The following is a 10,664-nucleotide window of genomic DNA, read 5'->3' on the forward strand; positions in this document are numbered from 1 at the left end:
CTGTTTTTGGCTTGGTTTTGGCCATTAGAATAATTGCAAATTGGTTAGAGAATGTTCACCATTACCACACAATATAAACTTGAGAAGGTTCTGCATTACATAGTCTTGTGGCCACGTATAGAGAAGTGGTCCCAAACACAGCAGCTGACGTTACCTCACCTTTATGTCATGATGAGAGCTCACAAGTAGACATGGCTTCTGTTTAAGGGGTCATACCATAGAGTGTAAAAATAAAATATTGGCTCATCCGCCAAAAAGGTTGGGGATCACCGTCGTGGACTGGTATTGGAACAAATTCCAGTTTTAAGAGCTTTATAATCATGGTTCATATTGTGCTCACATGGAGCGTTTTCATAAATATTGTTGTCGTTAATAAAATTATCCCAATCAAGATGACAAACAGAGAGCCTTAGGGCAGGTACCTACTCCAGATTAGGAATAGTGGTTGGTTTCTCGATTCGGGGCAAACATCGTAGCTGCTATGTATAGTCTGCTGTGTGCACTATATGTTATGGAACTTTTGGACGTGACAGGGAACATCCACAATTTTCAGAGGGCGGAAGATCAGGGGTGGTCAATAGGGGTCCAAGCTAATCTTTAGCCTTGGATCCCCGCCACTGCTTAGAGCACACCAGCAAATTCCACACCGACTTCGTCTCAACTGTAGGGATGTGACTATGCATGGAGAATCGGTTAAAAATCGTCAGAAATGTGTAGATTAAAACCGGTTGAGATAAAAAAAATGTAATCGGGATGCAATTTTTAAACTTTTATTTTTTTATTTTTAAATATGTATTCATATATGGATCCTAGTCGTATGAACATAAAACTCTCCACATTTTTTATTTCCATCCATAGAAACCGAGGCAAGCAGAAGACAAATAATGGGTCCAGGAGGGACCATGATGCCCCAATATGTGTTAATGTGTGCAATGGAGTGAATAAGTAAATAACAGACAGTCATAGTCACGGCACTTGCTAACAGAGGCCGTCCTATGAATTAGCGAGGGCCATCTGTTGCACCGGTTGCTCTCCCTGTCATTAACCCTACCTGAGGGCACCATAACCCCGATGGCTCTCCTCTATGTGTGTCTGATTGTGTCCGCGTGCTCATCTGACACTAGTTGCCAAGCAGTCCACTCTACTCGCCAAAGTGACCGGGAAACCCAAACAAAGCCGTGTGTGTGTGTGTGTGTGTGTGTGTGTGTGTGTCATCTGAATGGAGAAAAGTTATGACACATCCAAAATGATGTAATGCACAAGGCAACTATATGGTGAAGAACATGCATGTATTCCAATTAACTAATTATATTCTCTCTCTACTGACAAACATAAGCATAGCACCTGTAAATTATAGATAATAGTATTATTAATTTTATCATCTGCGTCAGAGCCATTCAAACTCCCCCAGATTTCCTTTTATACATTTTCAATTATAAAATAACAGGGGACTTTTATTGTGAAGAAGTTATAGGAAATTAAACCTCTTAACCTTTTACAGATGGCTTATGATTACTGGCTTGCCGTCTTCTGAAATAGCAATATATAAAAAACTATTTATGCTATGGCTTGACTGAATACTGATGGTTATCAATTACTGAGAGCTGTGCATCCATATTGCCCCATATGCCCAGCTAATCATTTTAGATTCAATATATCAATAATAATCAATGATCGGTATAAACTGTTGCTTTCCATCATGCATAATTCCAGAGTTGTAACTAAACCTTGACTGAGAGACTAGATAACCGTTGTCTTGTTTAATCATGAGCGCCTATGAGGAGCGCCATTGTCTGGACTGGTCCCCACAGAGCTTTTTTGCGAATTTCATTTTGTGCACATGCATATGAACGCATGTTCACGCGGGACATGGTTATCTTTCCTGAGCCATTGCCCATTTCCAAGCGTAATAAATACCATTAGCTGTATTTCACTCTCACTTTAGTTAACGCGGATTCACTGAACAGCCCTGGATGTGGCTGCAAGCAAGCAAGACGTAATTTGCTTATGCAACTTGTGTTGTGATCTCTGACCTCTGGTAGCCAAACGGCCCTAACTCTTCCATTTCGACTGTGTACACTCCCCATTCACACGCAGCAGCCTACCTTTATAATGACCCCCGCTCACTGTGAGTGCAATAGCCGGGAGCAGTAACACTTCCTATAACACCACCACACTAAGCTCTGTGTTATTTATAGGATGAGACGGTGATCAGAGAGTGTCTTTTTGTTCTTGATGTCTGGCTTTTGTTGTTGTTGTTGTTGTTGCCTATCGGTCTGTATCCTTCAGAATCACTGGCCTTTCTTGCAATGACAACATAATTACCATCTGATGTTACATTAACAAAAGGCACTGCATCCCTTGAGGCTTTAAAACTTAAAATGTTTATATCCATACACTCTATGTAATATGCCATTCATGTCGTATCACAATATGTCAGGGAATGTCTGAAGCGCTCAGATTACATTGAACTAAATCCATTCATTGTTTCTGGATTTCCTAATATATTCTTTAATACATACTTATTTTAAGGTCTCAGTCATTTGCTGCATCTGCTGCCTGCATGTTTCTTTCGATCATGTTTTTAATCACACCGTGTAATGTATCATGTTATAGATTAGACTGGACTGGATTGGGATAAATTAGACTGGACTATGTTTGACTTTGGATATAACCCTGACCATATCCAAATGCACGGATAATTCGTTGTTTTGTCGTTAGTGAAGAACAATATTGACCTTGTAGGTGAAAAAGGAGCCTCGTATAAGAATGACATTTCCCCGTATGGAGTCCGTTCATTCGCATTCGGAGATAGACACTTTTTGACTGGCAAGATGGCGGCGAGTGGAAAAACCAACTGCTTTTTAGTAAACTCTGTGTACACAAACATTTTCAATGTTCTCAATGCTGGAGTTAAGGTGTAGAGCCCCTGGTGATACTTGGAGCAAAGTCTCATGTTGTGTCAAGCCTTCTTAGTGTTTCTGTCTTTAAGGACAGACTGTCCAACAGGCCCGGATTGGCTAATCGGGAGCACCGGGAGAATTCCCGGTGGGCCGGTCTGGTTGTTTGGTTGTGAGGGCCGGTGTTCAGGTATGGCACTGGGTTTAAATCATAGTTGAATATTATGGATGCTGTCCCTATGCTGCCTGCACTCACAGCCCACTTTTTGTATTTACAGTATTTATTTGTTCTCGCAGCCCACCGTTCTCTTCATTCATGCAGCCCTCTCGCAGAGTGCAGCCTGGTTAATGATGACCTATTGATTTATGTTCGGAGTCCTCCGACGGCAGCACCTTGCTAAAAAATAAATAAAAAGCCGTCAGCATGTACTGGTGCTTGTTGGAGGATGCCACCGCGAAGCGCAAAAGAACTTTTTTAACGCGGCGTAATAGAAAGCGCAAAACGGCACTGAAGGCGTCAATTTTAAAAGTAGAGCTCTAGAAAGTGACGCGAACAGATGAACTTTTTCTATTTTTAGCAAAACGCCAAATGAAGACGTTGAGACGGGTAAGCTGAGTTAGTTAGGAGAAGTGACTGCAAACCAGCGTTTATGTTTATGAATCAAACTTGTTCTTGTAGTCCGCAGCAGCAGCTAGTAGGCCTACTAGTCCAGTTTGAGCCAGTAGTGTGCATTAGGGATAGCTGCTGTCAGTGTGGATGGCACATCTACTGTAAGCTGTTGTATCACAGTGTGTGAACAAGCAAACATGATCAGATTAGCTACAATATAATCACTTTTTATGCCCAAATATTACTTGTGATCCATTATGAAAGTTGTATGAAATATTCAAAGGAAAAAATAGATGTATCTTGTTCTTTATTTAATCTTTGATTACTTATTTGCACAGAAACAGATTCTGATATTGTTCAACATCATTGGGTTGTTGTTAACATGTTAACTTTTCTAATAAATCTACATTGTGAAGCAACACTTGGTGATATTTTACAAAATACACCGAATTACAAGGATGTAGAGGATAGGGCGCTATTGCAGACTTATATACTAAGGTTTTGATTACATTTTTTTAATATAGTCATTCGTGAAGTTAAGTGGGCCGGTCTAAGGCATGAAAATCCAGGGCTGAAAATGAGTCCCAATCCGGCCCTGCTGTCCAACACAGAAAAAAGCACATAAAGACAAAAGCGATTGAGATGTAGAAATATAATAATAGTTTGGTTTGATTGATGACTCTTCTGGGATTACAGAAATATGTTGGCCCTCCTGTTGTCATCCATTATGCCCCTTCATCTGGTTTTGTAATGTGGGTTATGCAGGAAACGTGTTCCAGTGTTTGTATGCAACACGCCTATGGGCCTTATTTAAATAGATTGATTATCAGTACTGGGAATAAACACTTCCCCACTGGTTTGTGACTGGGCTGACAGTGATGGGGGCGTGTGGCAGTTGTCATTTGCACGTGAGTGGAGAAACATTGGTATCTATATTTGTGTGCGTGCGTGCGAGTATGGTTTGTGTAGTGGAGACGACTGGGTTTCCAGTTATGCAGCCCAATTAAGATAAGCCTCCTCTCCACTCAGCCGAAGAACGTCAACAAACAGAAAGGAAAACCTTCTACTGCGGCACACACACACACACACACACACACACACACACACACACACACACACACACACACACACACACAGACCGTTTCCATCTGGTAATAAAATCCGTCCTGAGCGATCCGATCAGAAGTGGACAGTCCTTAGTACGTGTATTTTCATCTGGCAGTACAATGGCTCTCCAAAAAAAGTCCTGAGTAGCCACTTGTAATTGGATTTCACATCCCCGCTCTATATGCCAATAAACATAATTTACGTTTGCATATAGGCTGGTTGTTTGTGAGTGTGTGTGTATAAATGTTATGTTGTTACTCTCACATAAATCATTAAGTGCTGGCGACAGTCTGTCCGTGTGCCAAACTAAGGATGTCTAGGGTTGCCGGGACCTGTGCAGGAGAGAAGGTGGTGTTTAAAAGTCTCTGTGTGTGATCTCTCAGTACATTTGTAGCTTTTAACTGAATAGCTGTGGTTTAAAGTTCAGTTTTATTTTACGTTTCATGTTGGTTCTTGGGAGTTGTGTTAAATTACTGCTGATTACATTTCCAGGCAGCATGTGAATGTGCCAGCAGCCAGTAGTTGTCTTGTCTGTGAATCTGGGGGGCGGAGCCTCTGAGGGGGGGTTGTATTAGTTTGCCACCTCTGAATGTGGCTGAGGGATCGGATCTCAATGCGTCCTCAATGTAATCCTGGGTGCACCTGTACTTAGAGCTGTCCACTTGTGATCGTATTATACACACACACACACACACACACACACACACAGACACACACTTTTCTGTAGCGTAGTCAGAGGGTCTACGTGTATCTACAGCATTATAAGTGTTCCTCCACAGATTCCACCCGCGCTGACATTTACCTGGTAAGATGAGACAACAAATGAAGAGGAGGAAGAGGCAGGGAACAGCACTCAATGAATGCATCGCCAAAAGAAAACAAGGACAAACACAGCTACTTTTAAACACTGGATATCAACAGGTTTTTGGATATGAGCAAATATCACAACGCCGACCTTTTCAGGAAGGTGGTTGAAGGAATACAAGTGGGAGGCTGTGTTCTGCAAGCCCGCCGCCGGTGGGAAACTTTGTTAAAAAATCATATTTTTGCACGGCTGCATGCAAACAGGAATATTAGTGGAATATTCGCTTTCATTAGCCATGTAAACAGCTTAGTCTGAATATTGTCTTTTTCGAAATATGTCCAATAACTGGAATATGATGTGCATGTAAACATGGCCAGTGAAGGCAGGCCAGACAGGAAGACGTGGATGCTGCACCGCAGGGTGCTGGATTTGCATGCGTTGGTCATAGCATAGCATTTTTGTGCCATTGTGGAGCATCAATCCTGCAGTGATTCCAGAAGGGAAAGCATGTTCTCTCAGCGCAGAGATAACGGGGCATGATTTCACGGACACTATCTTTAGCCCTGCGTTATACGTTTTATGCATTTCGAGATTGATTTGGTCCCTTCATGACTGTGGACTCATGATGCATCTTTGTCTATAGCAGATGAGAGAGCAGGTGAAAGAGTGATTGCTTTAGTTGGTTATCCATTGGGCTAAAAATGATTCAGAAAATATAATAGGCCTACTGAATAGATTCACTGTCATTTTTTCATTTTCGTTGCTTTGTGATGAGAACAAAGTTCATATATTTGCCCATTTTAGTCCCCATTTCATTCCTTACATTTCATACAGCCTTTTCCATTATGACCCAGATCTGCTGTTTTTCATCCTTTTGTTGTGTTATTTTCAGAGAAAATTCTTTTCCATTCCCTGACTTCTCCCAAATGTTAGTAATAGCTTGTACACTACACATCTAAAGGAGAACTGTTTAGAAGGCCTTTGATTTGTCTCAAAGGGATATTTCAGTTCGACACCTCCTAAACGTTCGGAGCCATTGACACAACACTATAGAAAAGGCTCTCATGGGTAAATTTACTAAGTTTTTAATTGTCTTCTGTTTGCGTCTAAAATGAAATTTGTAGCCATATTAGCAGCATGGCTCTAGAGATGGCAAGTTCAGTGTGTCCACCACTTTAGTCTAGACTGAAATAACTGATTGATAGATTACCATGACATTTTGTGCAAACATTTGTGGTCCACATGGATAAAAAAATATATATATATATTGGAGCATCGACCTTATCTCTCCCTCTGGTACATCGCACACCATGAGTTCGGCGCATTTCGGAGCCCGACCCAGGCTCAATGTTCATTTACATTAGGCTATGTAAATGAAGGAGCCAATCTTCCATCCACTCTGCTCAAATGCATTTGTCAGGCACATACTGTAGTTATTGAAACACAGACTGATAGACTACTGAACACTGTTTATTGACAGTAACACGCTTGCAAAGATGAGAAAAAAAGCGGTGATACGCTTGACTCTGCGTTGGGTGCGACGTGACTACGTCACTGCGCTCATGCGGTAACTGCGACAACCCTAGTACCTTTTTTTAGTACCACCTCGGTTGACGTTCAAAGCAAAACTGGGCCGGTACCAGTGTTGGTCATCTTACTTTAAAAAAGTAATTAGTTACAAATTACAAATTACTTCTCCCAAAAGTATTTTGAGTTAGTAACTCAGTTACCACATTGTAAAAGTAATTAGTTACTCAGCAAAGTAACTGTGACGTTATTTTTTATGTTCTGTAACGCTATTACATTCTATAACATCTTTAACGTCAAAGATGTTTATATTAACTGATTGAAGAATAAAAACACTATATACAGTATCACCTGTTGCTGACCCGAAAAGTTGAGCGTTGCTTGTTTTAACCATAGACAGTATATAAGAACAGAGTGGCTCCGTCTCCTTCGCTGCTCACGCTAGCTGCATTTGGGCTTGGCGTTGGGTTAGCAGCAGCAACAAGTGTCGTGTTAGCATGTGTTGATGTGAGGTGCTTCATACGATTGGAGTTGCTTGAGGCAGACGTGGATAAAGTCTTTTTTTCCTGGGCATAGCGTGCATGTTACATAAACATTCTGGCCTTTAATTTCAATGAGGGAGAAGTAGTGCCGGTACTTCCAGTTCAAGAACGCTACCTTTGAATTTCCCTGGCTCGTCGCTATTGTCGCTGTCTTGTGTTTAGTGGTAGTCAGAGCGTGCGGTGAGACGGCGTGAGCAGAGCATCCGCCCACCCAGCCAATCATCATCGCATTTGTAACGGTGTCCTCATCCCCACCCCTGCTCTCTCCAGGCAGCTGATGTGTAGCCAAAGCCTGGCACCTCGCGCTTCATTCAACCAAGTAACGCGCCACTTTACATTCTCGGTAACGATTAACGGCGTTGCAACGATGGGAAAAGTAATTACCGTATTTTCCGGACTATAAGTCGCTCCGGAGTATAAGTCGCATCAGTCAAAAAATGCGTCATGAAGAGTTAAAAAACATATATAAGTCGCACCGGACTATAAGTCGCATTTATTTTGATTTTTTTTTTTTTTTCTTTTTCATCTGTCAACTACACAATAGCACACAGAACAACAGGCTGAATACGGTAGGTGTCCGGTATGTTAACGTAACACATTAACAGTTATTGAACTATACAATAGCTCACAGAACAACTAGCTACCAGGGCGTGGAGCATGGATGTATTAAAAGGCGTGGAGCCGTAACTGCACCGTTGACAAGCCCCTCCCGACTCGTTCCTCCAGCTCTGGCCATCTTGCTTTCAGCCCGCGATTAGCCGATTAATTTTCTTTGATTTCTTCATTGCAGTATGAGTAACCTTTTCGCCAGTCCCTCACAAGTTTCTCCCTCATTTCAAACTGTCTTTCTGCTGCTCGATTACCGTTTTCAGCTGCATATTTTACTACCTGCAGTTTGTTATCTCTTTTCTTTCTCAGTTGTCTTTAGGAGAAGCATTCTAGTTGTCACAAGCCTAGAGCGCCCTCTCGCGGCTGTAGACGGTAATGTTTTCAGTATGAATTAGCATGTAAAAACATGTTAAATTATATATATTTTGATATATAAGTCGCACCTGACTATAAGTCGCAGGACCAGCCAAAGTAGGAAAAAAAGTGTGACTTATAGTCTGGAAAATACGGTAATTAGATTACTCCGTTACTGAAAAAATAATGCTGTTAGTAACGCCGTTATACTTAAACGCCGTTGCTCCCAACACTGGCCGGTACTCGAAGGTGGAGCTAAAACACTGCAGACCTCTGATTGGTCAGAGAAAATTGCTACTAGCACGGGACATCCTGCACAAACCTGTGACATTTAAAAATGCTAAGATACCGTCAACAGAGACCGCAATTTCTTACTCAATAGACCAAGATTTGAAAAAATGACAGCCCTGCAAAACTGCCGTACACTACGCTGTACCACAGACGCTCTTCAGTTTGGTTGGCAAAACGACTGGTGTCGTGTTGAAAATGATATGTACAGTACATGGCAGTTCTACGCGGCGTAATATGGCGATCAGCTGAGAATATTGGGGTTCCCTAGCTGAAACGAAAGAAAGAAAAGGACCTGGTAACATAATTGTGTCGAGTAGAGCAGTATTGCTCATTTAATACACTAATCTAATCAAAATTTTAGTTTAATTCACTAGCCATTTGGATGGTGGACAAAAAGTTAATTTTGAACCCTGCATACCAGCCCCTAATACTCTCACTTAGCTGAGTGGAAACTAAGTAAGTAGTATGATAATATAGTATATATGTTAGTAGCCTACTTACTGAGTCTAAAAGGTTGCCTGGCTCCTGGTGGCAAGATGGCTAAAGGTTGAGGGTGGAGCATGGCTATCATCAAGATGTCTTGTATAGTAAACAAGTGACAAGTCTGTAAGTTAAACTATAGTTGCATTTTGTACACAGTATGCAGCTTATGCTAGTGTAATGTGGATACATCAGAAAGTTATAGTACTATGTTTGTAATATAAGTGCCTTATATAAATAAAAATAACTAACATTAGCTTACTAACAGCTAACTTGTACTCCTTGGTAGACAAAGGGTGCTAAAATAATCGTTATGACATGCTTTGCTAAATCTTAAATGTGCTCTGTCTCTAAGATAGGATGGAAGTGGGCCATGTGATCCCTCTCCTCCCTGTGGGCCGGTCAGTCAAAGACAAACGTGTGAATTGGTAATGTGAATGGCCAGTGTTCATATGAAAGACACACAAGTGGGCCGATGATGTGATCTCTCTTGTCTTTATGGGCCCATTCAGCCCACACAAATAGACCGGCATACCGGGAAATCTCCCGGTACTCCCGATGGCCAATCCATGCCTGGTTGGCTCTGATGTCAAACTCAGGATATAAACCATTCTCCTGAAATGAGCTCATAGGTCGATGATATATAACAGTCTGAGGGGATTTAAACTATTTACCAACAGCTGCAAGCAAAACTTTGCAGGGAAACCAAAAGTCAGCACACATTTCAAGTTGTTCTTTACCAGAGGCTGCAACATTCCCTCCAGCTTGTTCACTTCGAATCCGGCCTGTCCCGGCATGCCCCAAATGGGCTCCACAGCATCTGCACTGTCTGTGATGAAAAACCGGGTAGATTAGATCGAGTGGCTGAAATTGTCTTTACCTGCTTTCCAAAAGCCAGGTGAAAGATTGCGACATCATCACGACCCAGCAGCTAAAGTTAGACCAGGAGAAACGTTCAGGGCATCCAGTATGGAGCCATGTCTTACAGTCGTGCACAGCCAAGTTAGTTGCATTTGTTGCACCATCAGAATAAACTGCCAGGAACACGTCAATCTTCATTTTGCGACGTTTAATAGAAGAAAATAGCCACGTTTTTTTTTTGACGATAGCATTTTAGGTAATAGATATATAATTGAAGATTAGAGTTGAGGGCTTTTTGTGTTGGAATGTGAGTCACAGACTGGAAAAAGTTGCTGTTTACAGACCCCAGGGGGCCTTTTTACTTCAGTTATATCCTCTAGGGGAATTCCTAGACAAGCATTTGGGTAGTTGTCCCACATCAATATAAAGAACACCAGCTCAAAAGATAGATAGATAGATAGATAGATAGATAGATAGATAGATAGATAGATAGATAGATAGATAGATAGATAGATAGATAGATAGATAGATAGATAGATAGATAGATAGATAGTCTTTATTAATACCAAACTGGGAAA

This window comes from Perca fluviatilis, chromosome 21 (assembly GCF_010015445.1).
Source record: "Perca fluviatilis chromosome 21, GENO_Pfluv_1.0, whole genome shotgun sequence".
Taxonomy (NCBI): Eukaryota; Metazoa; Chordata; class Actinopteri; order Perciformes; family Percidae; genus Perca; species Perca fluviatilis.